The sequence below is a fragment of the Haliotis asinina genome, chromosome 1 (assembly GCF_037392515.1).
Source record: "Haliotis asinina isolate JCU_RB_2024 chromosome 1, JCU_Hal_asi_v2, whole genome shotgun sequence".
Classification (NCBI taxonomy): domain Eukaryota; kingdom Metazoa; phylum Mollusca; class Gastropoda; order Lepetellida; family Haliotidae; genus Haliotis; species Haliotis asinina.
Window position 1 is genome coordinate 20,382,489 of NC_090280.1, and position 27,885 is coordinate 20,410,373.

General features: G+C 41.6%; 1 pseudogene; it reads right to left on the reverse strand.

Annotated features, from left to right (window-relative positions):
• Positions 1-642: 642 nt before the first annotated feature.
• Positions 643-5,032, reverse strand: LOC137288417 (beta-porphyranase A-like; annotated as a pseudogene).
• Between the last annotated feature and the right edge of the window lie 22,853 nt (positions 5,033-27,885).

The window sequence follows — 27,885 nt, forward strand, 5'->3', positions numbered from 1 at the left end:
GTGATGACAAGACCCCCGATTGTAAGTAATAAGTCTCAACGCTTGATGCAAGAGTGAGGATGGTGGCATCTACCGCCAAACACGGCGTGGGCACGAATCAATCGTCCAATCACCAATACCGAAAGAATATGAAAGGGTGAAAGGATGGGCTGACTGCAAAAATCGGCTGCTCACATAGAACCTATGTGGGGATCGAACCCGGGTCTTCAGAGACAAGCGAAAGCTTGAATTACTAGGCTACCTCACCGCCCCTATCATCCTTGGAGATTTAAGTATGATTTTGAGACAGCAAATACACTTGGCAAATATTCTATTCTGGTGTTTCATCTGTCTGTTCTCAGTGTTTGGATCTTTTAGGGCCTTTCTATGACTTACAAATCCGAACGATATCATTTAGACGGTTGTTCACTATACTTACATACTGCTGAGTATCGAACCTTAAAAGCTACATATATTACTCAATACTGACAAATTAAAAGTCATTCTGGACCGATATACAATAATTGGCTCTGAATAGAAATATATTATATATCCTCAGTGTGAAAGGTTTATCTTCAACAAATCTACAACTTTTTCTTTACGTATCATTCCTTATGTTCAATTCAATAAAAACAAACACAGTTTTCTTAAAGTGAAGTTTTTCTATTGAAGTTTTCCAACAACAAGCGCGACAGATGACACGTGATGACACGTTCCCTCAAAGGTCATGCTGACCGTGTTAGTTGTGTGGACCTGTGATTGAGGGACCATGAACTCCCACACATTCCATTTTGTTTTCCCTTCAACCTTCATGGCATCGAACAGCATGTAGCTTGAGGACAGCGGGTGGCCATTGAACATAACCTGACCGGGGTTGGAATTGGCATTCTTGTCGCGACTAACTCCCACTCTAAGATGGGCACTGTGATATCCAGAGCTGGGTAGATGGATGGTTGTCTGCGCATGTCCGTTGTTGATTGGGATGACAATGTTCTTGCCATAGTAAGTGTTCTCGTTGTTCGTGTGTATTCCGTTAAAGTTGTAGTTGGTTTTGAACTTGTAGAAGCAGGTCGATGGTCCAGACAGACCGACGGTGCCATGAAGTTTAGACCTGTCGAAATTTTAACATTCTGCCATTTGGAACCATAATTGTGGAGAAGAACCACCATCTCCTTGTTGTGGGGATTTGCTAGAGCGAGTGATGCAACTATTTTCTCCTGCCCATCGTACTGACTTGAGACTCGGAGAAACCTTTGATCATAATAAAAGTTTTGCCAAAAGGTGAAAAATTTGGTCATGTGAAGGGTGTGGCCATCCCGTGTAAACAAGGAACTCCGAAGGGTAGTATGACCCGGATATTGTTCATTTGAGAGTAGAAATACTATCGCCCTGTCAATAAATTCCCGAAGGTTCAGGAAAGTAAACATGATAAATGGTTTCAAAGTCTGTCATTCCATTTTCAAAACCCGACGCAACTCCGAACACACTTCCCCTTCCAAACTCACTGATAATCAACGGAACATTTCTTCCTTTCTTGAGATGAGAGTAATTCTCCACCATGTCAATAGAAGCAACGAGACTAGCTTCGTTGATACCAAAGTAGGTGTAACTTCCACCAGATACTCGCACATAGTTGTAGGAATGGAAAGAGAAGAAGTCCAAGTGATCAAGAGACATGTCCATAAACTTAGCAGTCCTCTTCCAATAGCTGAAGTTATTTTCATCTGCTTGTCGTAAGGCCATACTGGTGTACGTTGGTCCGGCAACTTTCATCCCAAATCTTGATTTTAGCTTTTGGGCGACTGCCTTGTGGAAGTCGATATTTGTCTGTTGGTCAATATACTTTTCGACCCAATCAGGTTCATTGATGACCTCAAATATGTGGGGAATGCGTCCTCCTGTGTAGTCCTTGGCACTCTGAACCATCAACGACACAAACTCAGCTGCAGCGTCAACGTTGTTGGGAAATTTTCCTCCATGATGGGACTTGTCTATCCAAGTGGGCCAGTTCAGACCTGTAAGACGGAAACAAATGCAATTAGTCAAAAATATTCATCAATTGCTCAGTATGTCTGAATGGGGTAAGTTGCAGGCCTTCATAGCAGGTGGTGTAATACGAGACGATACATCTTGAGCTTCACGAAATGGATTTCACGAAATGGAATTCTAACCAAAAGATCCGAAATAGAGAATTTGTAAGTCACATATATTTAGGAGATAAACATATTGTGTTGGAAATCAGAGGTGTATAACTAAATTATAACAGCTGTAAATGTAATGTAAATGTAAAACCGAGTACGTAGCTTGAGGTTTTAAATAAACATTGTAGAACTATTGTAAATTCGTTACACCCCTCTCACTTTCCAACACAGTACGTTTATACCCAGTCTACAATAATCGCGTCACCAAGATTACAGAAAAAATATTCTGCGAGTCTGTAAAATCAGAAGTATATATCGTTATTATATACTTCTGAATTACTTTCATTTGACCAATCCGAATCCAGAATTCACTGAAGTATTGGTAGAATTAATGTTAAACTGTCATATAGTCTAAATATACCGTTTTGGGGTTTTACAGTTGGTGTAATATGATGATGATATTGTACCGCACCAATACGTTGTTCATCTATAAATTTTCCTTCCCTACAAGACGATGTACATTGACTCTGTTGATACGGTTGGACGCCTAAAAGGAATTCGAACCAAACGAAACAGTATTTTTTTCAAAATCCATATTCCTGTTGACAGTTTGTTTTTAAAATGATCAAATGACACAAGACACATTTTATTTCCCAGACCAAGTTTTTGATGTCACTTCCATAGCCATTCACTTGTTGCATGTAGAACCGAAATGCCTTTGACTGGAGTGCATGGTCCTGGAGAAAGGCAGGATCTGGGTAGCCATGGTGACTTGGACTTTGACGCCACTGAATGGGATAAGATGACATTGAAAAACATTGACTAACTTTGAAAATCATACTGTGTTAAATGTGAAAAAAATAAATAAAATGTGCATGTTTCGTAATAATTATTGTCACAGTGTTGCTATCACTCCTCTGCACATCCTTGTAGTGTCATAGAATCAGACTGAATAATGATGGGGAATCTCTCCTGTGGCATTATCATGAAAGTGTTGGATAGTTGTGGAAATGTCTGTGCCGTATGTTAATGTACACGTCTGCTGTGTTCATCTCACAGATGCCCTATTTGCAATTGGTTAAGAATGCTTGAAGGTCGTTGGCAAGAATTTTCAATTCAGGAGGAATTCAGCAGTGCCGCATTTTTTAGTATTGCCATGAGGAAACAACTCCCGGCATCGGATTTGAATGGATGATTGGGTGTATAGGTTTGAGTTAACTTTACTAGGCTTTCGGCAATATTCCAGCAACATCACTGCAGAAGGACACCAGAAACGGGGTTCACGCATTGTACCCATGTGGAGAATCGAACCCAGCGTGACAAGAGAACGCTTTAACGTAGACTAAAATGGATGAAGACAAATAGAAGGTGTGCAGCAACATCATCACATATCTGTCATTATTATCGTCTGTCGCTGTCTACAATCTCGGCATTGGAGAAGAAATCGCAATTCAGCTTTGGAAGAGTCAGGCGATTCCATACAAGGATAAATACCCGTTGTGCCCACCCCACGAAGATGGTTCCTGAATATTTAGTTCATAAACATCACATACAAGGAACATCTGCATCTCAGTTGCAGAAGGAGCTGGTTGGTGAAACAGAGAAAGAACAATACAGTGATCTTGTGCAGGGGTGGTAACTCCCGGTCTATCGCTTGATCTGGTGTACTTGACAAGCAACTACAGACTTGGACCTAGATTTTCGAAGCTTTCTTAGCGCCAAGATTGCCGTAAGTGCTGTAGATTAACATTTATTTGCGACAACATTAGCTCTATGAAAGCTTTGAAAATCTGGGCCTTAGACGCCAGCTTCAAGGCGTCCTCTGTCGATGATGTGATCGACATCCTTCTTGGCTTTCTCCCACAGTCAATGTGCCCACAATCTTTCCACAAATGTTGACTGGCGTTTGACCTTTCGTGTATTCTCATGAATATTGTATAAAACTGCAAAATAGCAAACGGTGGCGTTTGCGATCTGCCACAGCTGAGGACCAACTATGAACAGAGAAAACGTAACATTTTTATAGTGATTCTTTTCTGAATAAATGTTAATTTGAATCTTCGTGATTTGATTTGATTTACACATATTATTCAAGAGAATGGATTGGGTACAAGTAATCCAAACTTAGTGAAACCCTTTCCTAAATCTTCGTAAAATGACTTGAAATGATTTGCTTGCCAAAACAGTTCATGGATTATCAGGGTTAGAACTGGACTGAAGTCCGCTACCAATACTGAGAGCCGCAAACTGGATCAGGTGAACAACCAATTCTCCCTGACTTGACCTATGAATGGCATCAGAACAGAATGGCGCAAGTTTATGCGAACATCGGTGTTGTTCTTGACCTTCTTAGTCACAGGATTATCCGGTTCAGTCCAACGATTATTATGTCAGTGCAGAAAGCAAACATTGGTGAAGCATACTTTGAGTTTAGGCAGTCTATTATTCATAAGGTATTCAACATATATGTACACGTAGCTAATCTACAGCATTAGAAATCAGCATTTACGTGATATTGACTTTAAACTGATTTTCTATGCGCGAGTTAATCAGAAGCTATGTATGCCCCAAAAAAAAACACATTGAGTACCAGTACATAGAGCATATTCAGGCATCCAACTCGAAGGACTGTGGATAATATGTAAGATGTTTTGTAATTCATACATACATTTTCAAAAATACCACCAGCCAGATCAGGGTTCAGCCAACGTCCGGCAGCTGTTCTGATGGCTTTACACTTTGGTATTAGGTTCTGTTGGGTGAGACCGTTAATTTTGTTCCATCTCTCAACTTCGAAATGCACCCTTCCACCCTGGGAGAGCCACTCGTTGTAGATGGTGACGGTTGTGTCCGGGAACGCCGCTCCCCAAAGAGACAAGGCGCACACAAGCAGCAGTAACATTCTGCAATGACGTTATGACATATCTAATCACGATCTGGAGCTTTAAATTGTCCTGTTCAAGACTGCAGTCTACGTGGGAAAGCAGCGCGTGATATTTGTCAGGTAACTCCTAACAATATGGCTGATAGGGTAGACAACGCAACTGATAGGAAAATGTGTCACAGACACAACAAAAAATCCTTTCTGCTAATTCTGAAATAGTAATAAAATGAACGGTCTGAAAGTTTGGGATCTGTGATATGTCCTCTTCAATAATATGCAACGAAATTTGATAAACTTATCTCTTAATTTCACATTTAATTTTGAAAGTGATATGTGATTTGTACAGTCGCGCGTGAAGAGCATGGTCTTGCATATACTTTGTGTGTTCTTGTTTACAAGACCGGTCAGGGATCCAAATTAGAACTGATTTTCAGCAGATCGTGCTTGTCGTTACTAACAAGATCGAGTGGTCAGTCGCCCTGACGCATGCCTTTATATCCCAGTTGAACAGATGCTCATGATGTCAATCACTGGATATCTTGATTACTTACATACCGACGTCATACAGATTAAATACAGGTGTGTGCGGCTTTAAACAACAAATAGCAAACAAACCGTGATTACAGGGGATTTGGGAAGAAATTCATGCTCTCTGTATTTGGGAAGGACTTATAGCAAACCGTCTGTAATTGGTTGTTATCCTGCAGGACTTCATAGTTGCGACACATTCCTGCCACAGATAACAGTGGAATCAAAATTTTCCAACCTATCCTACCTGATGTCCTCGTGAATGCATAGTCCGCATATCTTTTTTTGCTGTCTGGTGAAGTGGGGCAAAAACATGTGACAAGCATTTGGGCCAGAGGTTTACCTCCCACACCTGTTAGCGCATTGTATCGGTGACAGTTCTGGGTGACCTCAGCCCAAGTAATCTCAATATATAACCGAATATCAGGCCTACCAAAGTAAACTCTGCAACTGTGCAAAAAACGGTGAAAAGCCCACATTAATCGCGGGAATAGCAACATGAACATAATACCTTGCTACTGAAATAGTAGCAACGGCAACTTTAAATATCTAAATCATTCATCAAGAAACTAAAAGCCTGCAAATTCGATTTTGCCCGTGCGCGCATAGAAGAGGAAGTTTCGACCTCTTGTCATTTTTCAGTTTGAACAAAATTTACATTCCCTTTTAAGTGAGAGGGTTTGGTTTTACGCCGCATTCATGGGAATATGGCGGCGGTCTGTAAATACATGTGTTCGAGTTTGGACCAGACAATTCAGTGACCAACAGCATGAGCATCGATCTGCACAATTGGGAACCGATGGCATGTGTCGACCACGTCAGCGAACCTCACTGCCCGATCCCGTTAGTCGCCTAGGGAGGCGTTCGCTGAAAAGTTGCAGATCCGGGCTTGATTTCCGACACGGGTACAATGTGTGAACAATCTCTGTCGTACCCGCCGTGATAATTCTGAACATTGCCAACAGCTATAATTACACAATGCCGTTTAAAAAGTGGTCAGATGTAACATATGTTATATTGTGGATTACATTTTCTTAGGAAAGTACAATTTTAGTACCTTTTTGAGTTGTGTCCCATTGGGGATTCGAATCCGCACAGTCAGAGTCAGGCATCAAATCGCCAGCACCAAAGTCGGCCTCCTAACCCGCTCAGCCACCGCGATTTCCACAAAAATGGACAACTGTCGGACAACTGCTAGTCTAGACTATTGACTTTGTGTACCCCTCAGATAAGTATTCATTGGCATGGCTCCCACGGCCGAAAGCTATGATTACACAATGCCATTTTTGTGGATGTTGCGTTGTGTTCACTACATCACTCACGTATGTATTGTGACCCGGTTCGCGCTGTGGTACCTGGATGAGCCTATGTCACTGTGACCCGACGGTCGTAATCGGTCCTGACACGGGTTCTCTATTCGCCTACACCACTGTTCGCCTACATTCTTAATACAACTCTTCATGACCTGTTGACTACAGATTACGTAATATAGCCACTGCTATAATCTATTTGAAAGAAGAAACAGAGGTATACGGAGGTATTAATTGACTTTATTGATATTGATCGATATTTAATGTCCTAATGGGAAGAAACATTAGGAAGACGATTTCCCCAGAATGATTGGGATATATACATTTAATGCCCAATAAATCTACACAGAGTGTAAATTTGAAGTATTTCCAATACAAGATTACTCAGCATACTTTAAGAAATAATACTTATTGACACAAGATTGGAATTATAGAATCACCATTATGCACATTTTGTAAACAGCGGTTTGTATTTCATCAACTGTTTGAGTGTAGCTTTGTAAAGAGAGTGTGACTGATTTGTCCTCATGGCTCGGGATATTGGGCGAAGGACAAACTGACAAGAGAAAATATATCAGCTGGTTTTAAAAGAAAACCATAACAACCCACTAACCATTATATGCCTATTAGTAAAGAAGAATATTTACACTATGAACAGAAAAGAAGTTAAACCAAGCTTTCACTAGATCAAAAGTGACCAAGATAAAAAAAATGAAAAAAGTTGCGTATCTTTTGACATGATAGGCCATTTATAAAATAATCACTACTAAAAGAAGACCGTTCATTCGCTTTTCATATAAATAAATAATGGAATTCATATTGGATATACTTATCTTTCTACTCCACTAAATATTCTTATAACATCAGTCAGTCAAAATCACTAAGCTCTGGTCAGGCGGTTTCATTATAAGAATAGGAGTGCATTTTTGCATCCTAATTAGATGGCGATTGGAGATGTAAGTGAATAGAGACGTGGACGTAGATTAAAAACAAAACCCCTGACACAGATACTTCATGTAAATACCTACCCAACAATTAACATCGGATTGTTTAACTTTGATGACGTCATTCCAAGCCTGTAATTGCTAAACTGGACTTCGCCGTATACCGGTATATATACTGTGAATAAAAAGTAGAAACATCCAGTATATCTTAAAAGTAAAAATCAGAAATGACTCTTATTTGGTCACACGATAACAGTGAAATCTAAGTTTAATAGTGTGGTATAAGCCGGATAGGAATAGTTATTTTGCTTCAAAAAACAATTCCCTCATGTCTTTAACAATATTTAATTTAACTGTCAAATAGCACAAATGATTAAATATCCCTTCAGTAACAAGATGAACCGTCCCTAAGCATGGACTGGTCTTCCCAATTGTTTTAGCCTGACATTTCCACAGCATCACATCTTAGTTTTGAAATAGGCTGGCGATTAACCTTTTATTCCCGCTATATTATACACATCCTCTTTAAAGACATTGTAAAATCACTCAACAAATCAGTGTTGACAATGGTTTTGTATATTGTAAATATGATATGTATGTAACTTCTGGTCGAGGGCGTTCATAAATTGTTTAATTTGTGCCCTTTTCATTTCATTTTCGAAAAAAATATGTTTGGAAACAATACCGGTATATCGCAATATCAAACGTGACGTATTCCAGGGTGATGTCTTTTCTCAGAACAGGTACATTGGGTAACAAGATTATATACTCGAAACGAATGCGGGAAAACAGGAAAGTACAAGCATGCCTTTTCCGGGTGTGATATAAGCCTGTATGCCTATGCCTTTTCCGGGTGTGATATAAGCCTGTATGCCTATGCCTTTTCCGGATGTGATATAAGTCTGTATGCCTATGCCTTTTCCGGATGTGATATAGGACTGTATGCCTATGCCTTTTCCGGATGTGATGTAAGTCTGTATGTCTATGCCTTTTCCGGATGTGATATAAGTCTGTATGTCTATGCCTTTTCCGGATGTGATATAAGTCTGTATGCCTATGCCTTTTCCGGATGTGATATAAGTCTGTATGCCTATGCCTTTTCCGGATGTCATGTAAGTCTGTATGTCTATGCCTTTTCCGGATGTGATATAAGTCTGTATGCCTATGCCTTTTCCGGATGTGATATACGTCTGTATGCCTATGCCTTTTCCGGATGTGATATAAGTCTGTATGCCTATGCCTTTTCCGGATGTGATATACGTCTGTATGCCTATGCCTTTTCCGGATGTGATATACGTCTGTATGTCTATGCCTTTTCCGGATGTGATATACGTCTGTATGTCTATGCCTTTTCCGGATGTGATATACGTCTGTATGCCTATGCCTTTTCCGGATGTGATATAAGTCTGTATGCCTATGCCTTTTCCGGATGTGATATACGTCTGTATGTCTATGCCTTTTCCGGATGTGATGTAAGTCTGTATGTCTATGCCTTTTCCGGATGTGATATAAGTCTGTATGCCTATGCCTTTTCCGGATGTGATATAAGTCTGTATGCCTATGCCTTTTCCGGATGTGATATAAAGCATGAAAATAAAATAATCCGGAAAAGAGTATAGGAACACTTGCACTTTCGTGTGTTCCTCTATTCGTTTCCATGTGTATATGTGATGTGTGAGTTTTGTGAAATAAAAATAAACAGACAGTTTCCCGCTGCAGTTAATTGACAAAACAGCATCCTTTACATGTAATTTCAGTCCCTCAAAATTAATCTAAATTTGAAATAAAATTTTATATTTGAAGGGCTGCAATCACAGTCAAACGTTGAATCTCCCAGCATCGCAGAATCGCAATACAATATATTTGCTAATACACAGCCTTGATACAGTCGCATGCAGGCATATATAACACATTGCTTGAACAACATTATTCACGTTCAGAATGATCATGTAGTACTTTTGGACACTTGTTTGAAGTGAGTGAGTGAAAATAGTTTTACGCCTATCGCAGCAAAATTCCAGCTATTTGGCGGCAGCCTGTAAATAATCGAGTCCGAACCAAGCAATCCAGTGATGAACAGCATGAGCATCTATCTACGGAATTGGAACCGATGACATGTGTCAACCAAGTCAGCGAGCCCGATTACCCGATCCCGTTAGTTGCGTGTTACGACAAGTAACCCATACTTGATTGAAGGTTCACTCTAACCTGGACCTTCACACGTTTTGTCTGTACAGACAGATATATTGATTTTATAGGGTTCCCACTGATGCACATTTCTGGTGTCCCCCACCATGATATTGCTGGGATAATGCTAAAAGTTATGTAAAACCTTACCTATTCATTTACTCAAGCATATCTCCCGATTCTGTCAATTTTCTAAGGGCGGCAGGGGAGCCTAATGGTAAAGAGTTCGCTTGGGTGGTATTCCCACGTGGGTGCAATGTCTGAAGTGGATTTCTGGTGTCCCCTGCCGTGATATTGCTCGAATACTGCTAAAATGGCGTAAAACTAAACTCACTCACTCATTTTCTTAGGATCATCCACACAGTCGTCCACACTGATTAGATGGTGATCAATCACAATGTATTTTTTGGCTGAACCAGACTAATGGCAGCCATCTTGGAATATTGATGAAAGGGGCCAAGGTGTTAGTAGCAGTTGCAGATATGCCAGGTTTCGTCATCACTCCTGTTCGGAATCGAACCTTGACTACGATAGGAATATTAATTGCATGTCGTACCGAAACATGAGTCTCAGTAACCTATTTATATTGATATATGTTATGTCGAGATTTCGGCAGCAGGCCTCAACTAAGACATCACTGACTGCGCCTGTTTCATGAAGTAGTAAAATGATTCACAATGCACCTCACTCACTGTTATGTATTTGTGCGCGTATTCAGTGTAGTTCTGTAACGCACAGTGAGACACATATAATATCAGTTCCGTACCAGACCGCCAAAATTTTCTAACAGCAGAGCTTCGTTTCGAGATTTCCACGATTTCCAGGTCTCTGTTTGTCAGTGCTCGCTGGATGACAAAGCACGCTGTACAATGTGTTTGTAAGAATTAGAAAGATTTGCAGGTTTCCGTTTGTCAGAGATCGCTGGACGACAGGAGACACTGTACAATGTGTTTGCAAGGATTAGAAGGAGCGTAGTCTTGCAATATGCAAGTGATCAGACATATCCAATCGTACTAATATTTATGTATCCAGTTAAAAAAATTAGTCTAAAATTCTGGACTATTATCGCACTACGTTGCGCAATAGGACAGAACCCAGTAACAGGAAACGAGCCTGTTCTGTAATCACTGTTTGACTGATATTACAGCAACACACATGATTTGGATTTGGCGTCTGCGCTTGATCTGGTTGACCTTGAAGCCTTTTGACCTTGACGGACATCCTGCGCAGCATTTTTTCCAACATCTGAATCCTTTGAACAAGTTCATCTTGTGATAAGTCAATGTATGCCAGCGGAGTAAGGACCATGCTCATTGGACCCAAGGGAGGCCAGGCTGTCGCTTCCAGTAACAAAGGCAGTTGGCCGACAAGCAGTATTTTGTTGTAACACAGCTGATAACCACCTTTGACCCCCTCACGCCTTTGTCAATCTTTTCGAACAGAGAGTCCCCTCCACCCATCTGGTGCACATCTATCCAACACGTGTAGCCAAGGGAGGTAAGTCGTGTAAACAGTTTTTGTATCTGTTGTTGTTTGCCCCACTGGTATGACAAAAACACGGTTGTGTTCTGTGCCTGTGGAGTGAAACGAAAATACAACCGGTAATATTCAATGTGTCGCGACAACTGGACATCTTCTACTTTCCGCAATCCGCCGTAAAGAATTTTTTTCGAAAATCTTATACTTATGGAATATCTTATGGAATAAAACCTAGGTGGTGCTTGCATGAGTGAGGAACTATAGAATTACTAGTAGTATTTAACTACTACTACTACTACTACTACTACTACTACTACTACTACTACTACTACTACTACTACTACTACTGCTACTACCACTACTACTACCACTACTACTACCACTATCACTGGATTGTCTGGTCCTAATTCAATCATTTACAGATCGTCGCTATATAGCTGGAATATAGCGGCACTAAACAACAAAAAACAAAACAAAATATATTTTTCAGAAATTACCAATGGCTCCAAATGAAAATTCAGGACATAAAAATCCCACTAAGAAAACAAAAACAATAGAAAACAGAATCCACCTCAAAACATTTCTCACTTTTTATATGAAACTGGGCACATAGTTCACTTTTAGAGAACTGTTCGCAAAACAGCAAAAGCAAAGTTCATTCATGTGTAATTAACAGTATTTTTACCTTCGTCGTAGAATTCGATTTCGATTGGTCTCCCTCTTCACTACGTTTGTTCTGAAGTTTCTGAACAATCGCAGGAACTTGGTCCCACCAGTTTTTATATTCTAGAAACATAATGACATCTTCTCAAGTTTTACCGTTGCTAACTGAAAATGCACCATCATGATCCATGCATGTATTAAATTTAAATGTATTGAAATTTGTTTAAAAAGCAGATTATTGATTTTCCAAGCTAGGTAACTAACATTCCCCTTAACAAATGTATACTGACCGACATGTTTTTGTTAATATTTAAAAATGTTAAATAACTTACAGGTTAACAGGTTAAGGTATGTGTATTAGAATAATGGCAAAGCACCAGGACAGTAAATATATATGTATGACATCCGTAACTTAAAATACATTTTAAACTAAAATTGAAAAATAATAGAGAGTTATAATTTCTTTTGGTTCTCAGTGTATGTCTTATCTGAGCCAGTTTCTTTTCGTGAAATATACCTTGGCCCTTGATAATTCAATCACCCAGAAAGGAAGTCAGGACTAAGCTCACCTGTTAACAAGTGTCTGCTATGAGGGTGCGGATATTGTCATCCTCTTTTGATGAAAATTGCACCGAGTGATAGGGAGGGAAAAAACTATTTAGTTTTATCCGTCAGTTTGATGTAATTCTTAAACAGGATTGTCTGAACTGATGAAATACTCCTCACAAAGCTGTGTGACAAAAGGGAAGATCTCAACTTCCCAACAGTCATTTTCCCTTCCATGTCCTCAACAGCAACAAAACTGATGTCCGATGCAATTGTATTTGACTTGTCATACGTTCCCGGTTTGTTTAGATGAATAAATGACTAGCCTTTGCTTATGTCGTCACACTTACACAATCGATTCTTCTGTCGGCAAACAGTTTTTAGGGATATGGAACGGGTTTTGATATCTCTGTTTCAAATATTGGGATAGACAGGAAATATTTCTTCAGAAATAAACTGATAAACTACATCTACGTGAAGACAAGTCGTTATTATAACAGTCTGTGTTGGAAAACATCTACTTGAGGATTAGTTTAGACTGTCACGTAGGTGCCGAATATTGGCCTGTGCAAACGCTTACATGCACATTCCGGAATATCTTGGTACTACGTCAATACATCGTTGTAAGTGAAAAATACAGGATTCCGGCCAATCTGGATCCACCGGGAAACAATGATCTACACCCTGCACAACTAGCCACTCTCACCTGGTTCAACATGTTGGCTGATTTCCACCTTGTTGTAACTGAGCTGTAGATGAAGCTCCCGGAACTTGATCTTTGACCAGAATGCACCTGTCTCTACTTCCTCCAGCGGCCAGGGGAAGAACCGGATGAAGAGGTACTGGCTGAAGATTGGTCCCATGGACCTGGCCGGTGGCCACTCGCACTTCCCCAGGAGGAGAGGAATTATCGGCTTGCCCAGCGTGACAGCAAGGTTAACCTGAAAAAAATATTGCGGTCAGCGTATCCACAGGCAAACTGTAGCGCAAATGGGTTGCCCAGCAAAGAGAAAATGACCAGTTTTCTTATAAGCGAGCGAAGCAAGCAAACGTTGGCAACGTATTTTCCTCTCTTCGGTTCGAAAAATATATTTTATGTCAAAATAAAATATCGCCATCATCAAAGGTATCCACCCAGTTCTTTACTGGGTTGTGCTCTCACATTTCCAACTCCATGTTGAACAATTACTCACGTTAAATATGTTTTATTCAATATTTTAAGCTCAACGTATCACACCGTTCTTCGCCTCCATCCCCCTTCCAGCTTCCGGATCAACGGAGTGAAGGAACAGGAGGGTATTATTCCATATGGAATACTTACAGTTACCTCCCATGCTTCATTCGCCCGTTACGCCAGAAGTGTTTTTATGTAGAACAAATGTTACGAAAATTCTAACAATAGCGATGACAGATAAGACTAATATACTCCAACAGGTTCATGATAAAATTAAGCAGTATGGTATTTCTTCTTCGTTTCTGCTTATTCTTGTTCTGTCACTTCGTTCAACCGGAAGCTTTCAGGGGTAATGGAGACAAAGAACGATTTGAATACCACGAGTGGTGCTTAAAATGTTGAATAAAACATATTTAACGTGGGTAATTATTAAACATGGGCAGGAAATCTGAGAGAACAACGAAATGAGGAGATAGGACTGTACCTTTGATGTTGGCGATATTTTATTTTGACATGAAAAAATATTTTTTGATCCGAAGCGAGGAAAGTACGTTGCCAACCTTTGCTCGCTTCGCTCGCTTATAAGAAAACTGGTCATATTCTCTATGCTGATATCAGATACGATATGTTTTTCTATTCTGAAACATCCTCCGTTACATATTTATAATCTGCGTAATATGTTAGAGACATCGTGGAGCGATAGGTGTCTGAATAGGTAAAAGAAGGGATAAATGTCGGAACGATATTATTCGATCAAAAAGCCAGTGGAAGCTGCCGTGGCTTGGTGGGTTAGATGGCTGACTTTTTGTGCTAGTGTGCTTCTTTACAGTGATAGTCTAAATCTATTTCAAGAATGCACGCGACCTGTTTTTTTTCAAATCAGTTTCAGATGTACGGGGTTTGACCCGATGAATGGACATGGTCAACACGCTAGCGCCACAAGTGCTTAGCTTAACATTAAGTGTTGTCAACTACAGGTGTATTGAGGTAATTTCTGCTGTCCCCCACCAGGATATTGCTGGAATATTGCTAAAAGCAGAGTAAATTCACATTCACCCTCTCATGCAGAGAATCGTTGTTTTCAGTGATGTACACACTGATTATTGCTTTACGACAATAATTATTGGTTTCGCTCAGGCACGTCAAACTGTGGACAGTGTAAATTGTGACTTTACAGTCACATGACGTCTCCAGTCAGGGAGACGCATTCTAATACGCATGTCTCTTTGGGGTTCTGGTTCTTTGCACTCTATCTGTATGCCAGTGGTCTGTAAATAATAGACTAGGGACCATGCAACCCAGTGATCAACAGCACGAGCATCGATCAAAGCAGCTTGGATATGATGACATGTGAACCAGGTCAGAGACTCTGACCATCCGATCACATTTGCTGTCTCTTACAACAAGCCTTGGTTGCCGAAGATAAATTCTAACCCGGGTCTTGACTGGGCATTCTATTACGCGTAATGAAAACTGACCATACCTCTCGGTTACAGTTCGGGCTCCCGGCATATTTGTCCGTCACACAGCAGACAACTACAGTTGAGGCTCGTATACCTCTGTCAATCTTCTCAAACAGCTTGTCTCCCCCTCCCATCTGGCCAATGTCCAGCCAACAGCTGTATCCAGCTGACGCGAGGTGGCGCTGTAACAGCTGTACTTCCGGCTGCTTGCCCCATTGATAGCTGATGAAAATATCTGGGGGACTATTGTAGTCCTGTGGTTCGTCTTCTACTATTGTTTCTGGAGACAAGAGTGAGTGTGTTTTTACGTCGCTCAATAAACATTCGGCGTTTTTATTTGCTATTAGTTAGCCATATTCCAATTATAAATGGGGCGGTGAGCTAGCCTAGTGATTAAGGCTTTCGCTCGTCACGCCGAAGAACCTCGCATGGGTATAATGTGTGAAGCCCATATCTGGTTTTCCCCGCGGGTTACAATTATATTCACTCACTATATGACCGCCGACTGCAAATTAAGCCTGGACCAGAAGTACCTGTGTTTGACAAAGTGAGTTAACCGAACCAACCAATTCCTTTCGTTGACTTTGCCCAAACTCATTGGTTTTTAAAAGAAACTGCTCTGGTGGTTAGAGAGAACCTATTGAGAATTCTGAGAAAGCCTTTGTCCTATAACGTCTAAATTTAAATTGGCCTCTCACCTGTCATTTTCATTGCATTCTCCACAATGGCCGTCGCATCGGTATTGTTCATCTCTTGTAGTGCCTGAAGAACACCAAACGTGGCATCTGTGGTCTTGTTGGTGCTGTACCATTCATTCAACATTGATTGGCACGGGTCAGTCGTCTGTGCCCATGCCCGGATGTCATCGTTGTTGTAACCAAGGCAACTGCTTAGCAGCCGCCAATCGTGTTTGCCTTCAGGATTCAAAAGTTTGGAAACATCACGTACCCAAAATGGCGTGTGGCTTAATGTCTGAAAGACAATGGCGTTTTCATGATTCACACGTATTGTGATTTATTGAAAGAAGGGGCAATGGATTAACCTGGTGGCTAGTAGCCTAGCTCCTAATGTCACATGGGTACAATGTGTGAAGTCCGTGTCCTCCTCCGTGATATTACTGGAATATTAAAACTAAACTCACTCAATCACTCATTAAGCAAAAATAAGCTATTACTGCATTTTGTGTTCTTGTTCTATTGGCATTCCTTGACTCCTGTGCATAACACACGTCATGTCATTTTCAGTTTGTTTGATTCTTGCTCAACGCCACACCCAGCAGTATTCCAACAAATTGGGACAGTCTGTAAATACCCTCGAGTCTGGACAAGACAATCCAGTGATCAATGTCATGAGCATTGATTTACGTAATTGGGATGCAATGGGATGCATCAGTCACGTCAGCGAGTCTCAGCACACGGTTCCTGTTACGGCAAGCATTGTGTGCTGAAGATCAGTTATTACTCGTATCTTTGATATGTGTGTGGGCAGGGGAGCACTAGAAACTAGTCGATGCTAAAGACGTAATACATTATGCTATAAACCAAGGCAAACGTCAAGCACTACATAATACACCTACAAACAGGGCTTTCAAACAATAGTATTGTCACAATTTTTGTGAGAATTCGAACCCGGACTTTCGGCGAGACCTGCGGACGCTTTATGTATCCAATTTTTCAATAATAACGACTGGAGGATTTATTAAATGTATTTACCTTTTTGTCAATTTCTTCGACTTTTAACACAGTGTCTTCAACGGTTTCACCCAATTCACGGGGTTCTCTCCTTTGATAGTCCAAACGGACCTCCGCGCAATCTACCCGCTGCTTCTGTACTGTGACGTCATTTTGGACATTGTCGACTTTGGTTCCTGTTGACGTCACTTCCTCTCCCAGCTGCCCCACTTCCTGCTTCACACCCTTCATGTCGGCTGACAACGCCTTGAGGCTGGATAGAGAGCAACGGTATGAGCATCAGCTATTTTTATCTTTTAGAAGTTTAACTAGATGAAAGCAGCAAACAGAGTTCTGGTGATTCTGGCGTTGCCATGCTAAGCCGGTCGGCACACAACGCAGACAGCGGATGGGATTTATCTCAGGACGTCCTGCCTTGAAACGGTCGAACGATACGTCGACTGTCAAACACTGCCTCCTTCTGCAGTATCCAGAGAGTACGAAGGGTGGTGTTCAGGAAAAACCCAGACCCTCACCTTTCCTCCATCAACAGACAGGAAAGGTACTTAACCTTGGGCACCATAACCAATGACTAGTCGGACAACGTGGTACATAGACACAAGAATAATATTTAGTATGCATATCTGTCATGTTTCTCCTGAATCTTATCAATTACATTACGGTCAAAAGGGAAAACGTCAACCTTAATCAATAATTTCTTTCGTTAACCAGACAAAATATGCCTGAGACTGTATATAGGCCTGTTCCAAAACATTAATATTTGTCGTAGTTCAAGATAACTACGTGCACAAGCTTGACGAAGACAGTAATAAAAGAGCCATTCGTGTCATCTTATCTCCACTGACAAGGGGTTGGACATTCTCGTTCAATTCAGTTTTACCGAAAATGACCAAGCAAATGTCTAGAGACCACCTTTGAAAACCGGAGATGTCAGACACATCTCCGAATTATGATTGATTAATAGCCAAAGCATAAGAAACCATGCAGGCGTACGAACCGTACTCCCCGTCAAGGATGTCACGTGACACACTGCACAGGTCGTACGAATGACCTTGACCTGAGATGGAATGTAGCTGCCAAACGAATGATCGCTTCGAAATGTTAGAGTTGGTATATACAATTATGAACATAACCAGGGTCATAAAACTGTTGCCATTATTTCTTATTTGTGTGTGTCAATAAATATTTTTTAAAAATTAAATGTTTCTGTATTTCACTTGTCGTTTAACGAAACCTCAAATTGCATCATTTATATCATGAACTAAGCTATTCCGAGTTTATGACCATTCAGGAAATATCAAGGCAAAACGTTTTGCGTCTCATTCTGCCGAAGGTAGAGTGTTGTTGTTTAATGATAACCTAAAAAGGGATCTCAAGGGTAATAAATTCGTCACACGGTGTTTTGAAAGGGCATAGGGGACTGTAAGAAAGGGTCTTACGGTCCCGTACAGCCTTTCAAAACACCGTGTAACTAACATTTATTAGCCTCCAGTATATTTTCATATTTTCTTCACAAACTTCCTTCCTACTATTCTGCAGATCAACTCGGAGGCTTTTGCTGCTGTTTCCAGATTGTCTATCTGTGTAGAAATGGAATAGACTGATAATTTGTTTGGATAAATGGTTTCGTTTTAAGTCCAGTTTCATATGGTTAAGTTTAGTTATCCTAGGAAATGGTGTCACTTCCGAAATGGATCTATAATGGAAATACGAAAAGGGCGACTGTGCTTGTCGTAGGATGCGACTACCGGGATCGGGTGGTCAAGTCCCCTGACTTGGTTGACACATGTCATCGGTTCCCAGTTGCGCAGATCGATGCTGATGTAGTTGATCACTGGACTGTCTGGTCCAGGCTCGATTATTTACAGACCGCCACCATACAGCTGGACTATTGGTTAGTGCGGTGTAAACCTAAACTTACTCACTCACTCTCAACAAATCGATCTTTCATCACACTTTAGGCATGTCGCGCTATAAATTCTTAACGCACTGCCTTGCCTCACCTCACCTCACCTCACCCACTCACTTACTCACTCACTCACTCAAGGACGTACTTACCATCTTACACAACCTTGTACCAACAGTGGAATACAGGTCGTAAAAGACGGTGTCCGGAGTGTTAGTGTCGGGATTGATGAAGTCTCTTTGTGTCGCAGACATCGCCACAAACATCAGAATACCTCCTTCCTCATCAGACAGGATCTTAGCGTCTCTGTAGCAAGGGTGGAAAGACAGATAGTAATAAAGTTCATTTCTCATTTCCGCCCTTATTAACGAAAGACATCAAGGGATTTACAAGGGCTTAAACGCATAAAACATCACGATGAACACCTCACAACGGATTTACCAGCCATACTATATACTACCGACAAGAAATAAGGGAACTAATGAAATAATAGCAAATTTGAAACTGCTTTAAATATCCACTAAATCAATTTTAGGCGTCAAGTTCAATATCTGGTGTGTCCACCATGTTGGGCAACACATTCACGGCACCTTGATGGCATGCTGTTAATCAATTTCCGGATGGTTGTCCGTGGTATTGCCAGCCATTCCTCTTGGAGAGCTGCACCAAGCTGGGCCAGGTTGGCGGGTTCTGGGTCCCTGGCGTACACCCTTCGGCCAAGAACGTCCCAGAGATGTTCAATTGGGGACAGGTCTGGGGACAGAGGGACAGTCCAATGTCTGGATACCTTCTTGTCGGAGATAAGCGGAGACAATTCGGGCCCGATGTGGTCTGGCATTATCATCTTGGAATACAAAATTTCGGCCGATAACTCTAGCCAATGGAGCCACAACAGGACGCAATATTTGGTCAACGTATCGCTGACCAGTCATGGCTCCGTTAATGATGCCCAAATCTGATCGTCTGTCATGTGTAATTCCACCCCAAACCATGACACTACCACCTCCATATCGATCATGGTGAAGAATTGCTGCTCTGGCATATCGCTCCCCGCTCCGCCGCCAACAACGTTTTCTGTCATCTGTGAATCGTAGGCAAAACCTTGACTCATCAGAGAACATGGTGTAACGCCAGTGGCGCATAGCCCGTCCCTGATGCTGCCTAGCCCATGCCAATCTTTGGTGCTTATGGTGAGCTGAAAGGGTGACACCCTTAAAAGGCCGTCTTGCTTTCAGATGAGCTTGATAGAGACGGTTTTTAACGGTTGAGGTTGAAATGCGTCTTCCAGTGAGTGTGCGGAATTCTCTATTGATGGCAGGGGCCGATTTAAACCTATCGCGTAGAGCAATTAACGTAATGAGACGATCCTGTCGTGGTGTCGTTGATTTTGGTCTACCACGCCCAGGTCTCGTTGCAACCCCACCCGTTTGACGGTACTTATCCCACAGGCGTGAAATTACACTTTTTGATTTACCCATCTGCCGGGCAACTTCACATAATTGATGTCCCCTCCTCTATCATCCCCACAATTCTCCATTTTGTTGCTTCACCGAGATACTGCCTCGGAGGCATTTCTGTCAGTAAGTGTCAATCTCTATTGCATTAGTGATTGCGACTTCTCCAGTACATTTACAGGAGTTAACGTCTGTATGCACGTGTAGCACGTGCTGGGCATGCATTATGCGAAATTCCATTGTCATTGGATGTTGCGTTTGGTGGATACGCCACGATAACGGACCCTGTCACAGTCAAAGTCATCTACATTCAATTTCTTGGTTCCCTTATTTTCTGTCGGTAGTATATATATATATCACTGAGTTGTGTGTGGTAAGGACTTCACGCTTAGTGCCTATACGAGGAATCAAACTTGGGTTTTAGGTGTGATGAACGAACGCTTTTACCACTGGACTACCCCACCGTCCTGTATATCCGATGACAGATTGTAATGACAGTTGCAATCCTTGAGACGATAGGTAGTATAACAAATCAATATTCGATGATTTATCTAGATGACGTAATGGCGTGTCTTACGTAATAGCATCCATCGCCTGCGCAGTCAGGCTTTGCGCAATGTTGCGCGATGCAGGCAGGTCCCACCGGAAGTCAGCATCTTCTAGGAGTGGCAGGAGAGTCTTCATGGAGTGGAACATCAATGTCTTTTCTTTCTGAAAACAAGGACCCAATTTATTAACTACTGATATATCAAACATGCCTTCGATTGTCCTTTATTTCTTTGACGTCAGATTTAGTTAAACGTAAAGCATAGGTATCAATCGATGGTTTCCTTGGGATCATCGCATTACCTTCAAACGTCCAAGCATGCAGATTGCTCGTATTGGACGACAGATTTAAAAAAAAACATATTTTGCCTTTTTGGGGAATGAAATGAAAATCGTAGGCAAGGTGCCATTTGTCAACATGTTGTTTGGCAAACATGCGATGGATCTACAAACATGGATTCCACTGAAAATGCCTACGTAGTCTCTATTAAGTGATTAAATCGTCCGTTCGTCGAGCCGAAGAGCCGGGTTCTATTTCTCACATGGATAAAATGTGTGAAGCCAATTTCTGGGATATTGCTGGAACACTCAGTTTGTGGTATATTTTTTCAAAAACTACTTACATAACTTCGACTGTGCAACTGTTTCAGGGTCTCCCTAAAGACAATATTACTTATGCCAGTGAGTGAGTGAGTGAGTGGTTTTACGCTGTTTTAGCAGTATTCCAACAACAACACTGTGTCGAACACAAGGAAATCAATAATCGATATAATCCTCTTCAATATTTCGTGATCTTAGGTTGTGGGTGTATCCAGGTGGAAATGGCGTTCATTCGTCCCACCGAGGTCTCGCTTTCGGTCCCTAATTCTGGCATTCTCCTTGCATATTGCTAAAAGTGACTTCAAACCGTATTCACTCCTTCATTTTGACCTTTTCTTAATATATAACTATGTCAAATGAAAAAAAAATAGCAGTCAGTTTTGTCATCTCCTTTAGACCTTGTCCTTTAGCCTGATTTATAAAATTTAATATGGGATAAACTATCGTGCTGAATATCAGTTTAACATTTCCTCAAGATAGAACTTTGTAAACTGTACCTTGATATTGAACGCCACCCTTATTACGACCTCTGACCCCAACCGGAACATGAACTTTGACCTTGATGTTAGGCACTTCAAGCAGTAGTGAACCATGCGTTCATTCAACTCTTTGCCATAAAAGGCGACTCAGCTTGTCGTAAGAGGCGACTAACGGGATCGGGTGGTCAGGCTCGCAGACTTGGTTGACGCATGTCATCGGTTCCCAATTGCGCAGATTGATGCTCATGTTGTTGATCACTGGATTGTCTGGTCCAGACTCGATTATTTACAGACCGCCGCCATATAGCTGTAATATTGCTGAGTGTGGCGTAAAACTCAACTCACTCACTCACTCACTCATTCAACTCTTTGATGACCCGGTCGCGCCTGAAAGATACACATAAGTATATATGTTAAAGTCCATATTTAAAGTCCAGTTAGCAGAATTCCTTCCATGTGTCTCTTTGAGAGAAAGAGAGAGAAAGAAAGACACAGAGAGAGAATGCGCGCGCGTGTGTGTGTTGAGCACTAGACAGGATGATAAGAAGTACCACCATACAGTATTACATAACCGGGAGAAAACCTGTTCCCTTCTCTCTGTGGGAAGACGTTCCGTCTATTTAACTGAGCACGGATCCGGAAATACCGTCATGGTCGCGGTGACTCATTATCATCACATGAAATCAAGTTTCAAATGAGGAGCGTTATTTTTGCTTTGCATTGGAACTCAGTGAACGAGTCTTGTGTACGGCAGTGAAAAACGAGATAGTTTAAACTTCGATCGTGTCGAACATACGTTTAACAAAGGCCCAGGGTGGCAAATGGTCGAGCAGACTCATCTTTCTTTGACAAACAAGGACCTGGGTCCGAATCCCGGTTGGCCAGGATTTTGTTTCTACGGTTGTCGGGACAATGTTTGACTGATGTGGGTTTCAATGTCTTAGGGTATTACATTTTTATGTGTAGTCACCAAATACTGGTCGGGTAAAAAACAACTTAATAAAGACAAAATTATCCGAATAATGAATGTCTCATGTATTGTAAATCTTGATGCAATTTCTTGCGTTCTTTGGACTTGTGGCAGCGACTGATTAGAAGATAAACATTCTATATGACGAGGCGGTACGTTGTAGGTTCGAGATGGGGGTTGTTGGAATGGAAAAAAAAGGTTTTGGTGGGGTCGGGAAAAAAATTAGAAGGGTCGGTCAGGCGATGAGAAACACAGAAAATATAAATGATGCCCGTACATTAAACCCGTCTACACATCAGCGTGAAAGTCATTCATTCAGTCACGATTCGGTTTTACACGTAAGAGCTGCGCAGTAACGCCCTACGGAATCTGGGTAAACGATACGCACTGGAACCCAATCGGATTGTGGGTAATTCGCAAGTTTCCGTTCGGTCCGGAAACCTAACTGAAACTTGAGTTTCTATTTTTCTCAGTTAGAATGTCAAGTTTTTTCAAGAATTTCAATTTTTCGAAAATTCTTTCGCTTTTCAAGATACATGATCTTGGCTAAATTACCAAGAGGAGGGGAAAGTTTGCTTGAAGAACTTACTTAATCTGTTCCAAGAACTGAGACAAGATGCTGACGTAGAAGGTGGTCAGTGTCTCCTTCTTGTCATCCGGGTCCCCAGATATCTCGATGTCACTTATAAGATCAAGGACAGCCTGCGCATCGGCCACATGAGTCTTAAATACAAAGAAAACCCAAATTAAACCTGTTTGTTCCAAGGTTTGTTGAAAGGTGTAAATGAATTTACTGAAGATACTGAGACTCGGACCCAAGATCAGCGGATACTGCTGTAGAAAACTAACTCCAAACACAGCAGAGTTACCTACGACACTTGATGGAATGGCATAGATTCGTTGCAACGAACATAGCACTAAACTACAAAAGAAAGTATACACCTCGTGTTTTTAGATTTTCATGACAATCCACGAATTGCACAAGGTATCTGGTATTTGGCCAACATGTACACCGGAATTTGTAACTTGTAAGTGAAACGCAAAACGGTTTTCAAAATATTTACCTATATTTTTTAAATAATCTCACAACATCATATGTGTACTTTCCTTCGTGCGTCGGTTCGACAAATATTAGTGAATGAGTATTCCATCAATATCACGGCGAGGGACACCGGAAATGGGCTTCACACATGGTACCAAGTGGGGATTCGAATCCGGGTCTTTGGCGTGACGAGTGAACGCTTTAACATTTAGACTACCCCACCGCCCGAATTAATTATGAACAGTTTGCTTCGAACACCGACCTTCCATTTCAGGAACTTGTCCTTGACAGTAAGCACTCTCTGAGCTGTATCAGCACAGTGGCGTTTCGGGATCTTTACAAGGGACTTGAGAAGCTGGATCAGCAGACTGATGTGTTCTTTGGAGCTGCAACAGAGGTTATGATTCTAAGTGAGACCGTGAAGATCCGGGTTACAACTGAACTTGAGTAACCAGTGCTTTAAGAGGCGACTAACGGGTTCAGGTGGTCGGGCTCGCTTACCTCTCTTACACACGTTATCGTATATCATTTGCATTGAGAAGATTGATGCTCATGCTGTTGATCACTGAACTGTCTAGTTCAGTCTCGATTATTTCCAAACTGCCACCATTTATCTGGAATTTTGCTGAAAACTTAACTCACTCAGTGTTAAGCATAACACGATGAAAGAGTGAGTGAGTGAATTTAGTTTCATGCCGCTATTGGCAGTATTCCAGCAACATCACGGCGAGGGATACAATGTGTGAAGCCCACTTCTTGTGTCACTAAAAGTAGTATTGTTGGAACATTGCTAAACTCACTCATTCGTATTATCGACCGAGCCGAGTTGGTTTGTGTTAAGACCACTATCGGAATCGGGTGGCTCGCTGACTTGGTTTACACATATCGTAAATCGGCCTAAAAACTTCTCACTCATTCACTCATATTATAATCAAGTCAAACAATTTGATAGGCAATTCTGAACTTGTCAAACCTCCATTGAAAACATTGTTGTTTCATGCATTTCTCAGTTTCAGGTTCTGTAAATTGTATCACTGATTAAGTGATAATTATTATTGGGTCACATTGTTTAGAGTTTAATTAGTATCGGTCACATTTCGTATGATAAATGTTCAGTGCTTTTCATACTTTAGCACCAGGCTTAAAGGTGGAGCTTTAGAGTTACCTCCCTTTGATTAGGTGTGTTTTGATTAGTTGTGCGTACTTGAGGGAGACTACGAGAAAATTCTACGTTGATGGCGGTGGTCGCAAAGTGCTCAAATGTTCAGGAATTAGTGACTTTGTCTATAAAGGCTGGTTATTGTGCTGACCACGGACACACACCGATAACTGGAGTACATCAATCAGCCCGCCTCTGGCAACGCTCAACCTACATGACAGCTGCTTGACCGCTCGCCGTGTTACATTCCGGAGAAGTGTTTCTCAATCTCAAACGAAGACTGTGGTGAGTTGATATTATATTTGTGACCCAATACTTTAGATTTGACTCAGTTGCATTGTACATGAAACCTTTGTTGTGAATCTTTGTATCTTGTTCTCTGCTTAATACAAAATAATTAAATATTTTAGGCTTGTCAGGATTATATTTTGCTGGTTCTGAGGGGATTCCGTATGTCTTTTATCACGACAAATGTTTAACCGTAACATTGTATACTATGCTCACAAACCTGGGAACCTAACTCCCGGCCATGCGTTTTAGCTGTGCCCAAAAGACTAAAATCTGTACTAGAACCCCACCTCAGTGACAAGATGGTGAATTTTGCGACCATGTTTGTCCTTGCACATGTTGACGAGAAATGACAATATGTCACTAGACAGTTGGACAAATAGGTTACCTCCCCTGAAACAGATAAATACAGTTACATTCGTAACTATTCGTCTCTTTCCGTGACCTACAAGAAGACTCTTAACTGAACAGTACGCCATAATTGCCAATAATCGCCACAAACCAAACAAATCGCGCGGGTTAAAATTTGTCATGACGTCAAATCGTTTCTTTGCTGTTATCTATTTCCATTATTATTTAAATGATTAATAAAATACATTGACACTGCTATTTACAACGACATAAGACTTATTTAGTGTGATTTTCGTGTAGTTTCATAATTTTTATCGTTCCCTAGAAACAGTCCTAGACTATTTCCATCTCCGTGGACCGTGAAGGTCCCGGGGTTGAACCAGGCCTTCAGCAACCCATGCGTGCCATAAAAGGCGACTATGCATGTCGTAAGAGGTGACTAACAGGATCGGGTGGTCAGGTTCGGTGACTTGGTTGGCACATGCTGACATACGCAGATCAATGGTCATGCTGTTGATCACTGGATTGTCTGGACCAGACTATTTACAGACCGCAGACGGTCGGTGTAGAGCTGGAATATTGCTGAGTGCGGCGTAAAACTAAACTCACTCACTCCATCTCCGTACCCGTTTGCGTTTAGACAAAGCCAAGTGGTGAATAATGACCACGAGAGTCCCCCTCCGGCCTGCCAGAATGACACGAGTCCCCCTCCGGCCTGCCAGAATGACACGAATAGTTACGTAAGGTGTTCATTTCAGTCGCAATATTACGAGAATATGTCAGACTCATTCATATATCCTTTAACCCCTTCAGTCACTATTTCTCAGACTTACTAATCGCCCCACTCACTCACTCACTCACTCACAGACCTACATAACGACCTACTCACTCTCACAGACCTACAGAACGACCCATTCACTCACTCTCCCAGATCTACACAACGCCCCACTCCCTCACGCTCTTGCCGACCTAACCTAACCCCCCCCACCCCCACCCCCCCTACCCAACGCCCCTCTCCCAGACCTTCACAACTGCGCAGTGGCCTTAACCTGACGGCTGCAAGCAGGTCGTGGAGAATGCCCATGACAATCTTCAGCGTCTTGTTGCTCTGCGGGAAGTCTGCTTGACCGATTACCTGTTGAAGTCGACTCAGTTGACGTCGGAAGATGTCAACATTTTGGATTCCCTTACAAATGGATAGGATTGATACAATCTCTACCTAAAATCAGTAGGTACTTAGAAACAACCTCCCAAGCATATGGGTCTAAAATAATCATAATTTTAGAAACAGAATTCATATCTTTTTGCCATAGCGTGTATGAATTCAACGATTCGACGTTATGATAAGTGCATGCTTAATGGAACTGGTTGATTGCGCGCTAAAATCGGATAAATCTAGATTCACGCCCTCATTCACTCAATCACTCTCTCAAAATATCTATCGATCCGAGTTAGAATTGGTCTTCGCTGATTTGGTTGTCATATCATCGTATCCCAGTTGCGTAGAGTGATGCTCGTGCTGGTAATCACTGGATTGTCTGATACAAATGCTATTACTTTCAAACCGTCATAAAGCTAGAATATTGCTAAATGCGGCGTAACACACAAACGTAATATCGACCATCTGTTTGATATCCGACTGTGCGAAGCCCCAAAGAGCGAGTGAGTGAGTTTTGGTTTAAAGTCGCCTTTAGCAATATTCCAGCAATATCACGGAAATGGAAGATTCATAGAAGTGTGAATGAGTGCAGTTGTATGCCACTTTTTGCAATATCCAAGTAATATCACGGCAGGGGACACCAAAACTGAGCTGTCCAGTTGTGACCATGTGGGGAATCGAACTCGAGCCCCCGGGTTGACGAGTGTTTATTTTATGAGCTATCCAACCGCCCCCGACAAAAGAAAATAATAACGTAAACGATTGGCATATCACTTACATGGACGATGCCGTTGTCATAGAGACTGCATATCATCTGTGAGAGGTACCGTTGCGTATCCATGACGAATTCATAACGTGACAGGAAGGAAGTCTCGTGTAACATGTACAACTCCAGGAAATCCTCCTGGGCCTCCTGTTAAAGTACAAGTACAGCACAGGTAA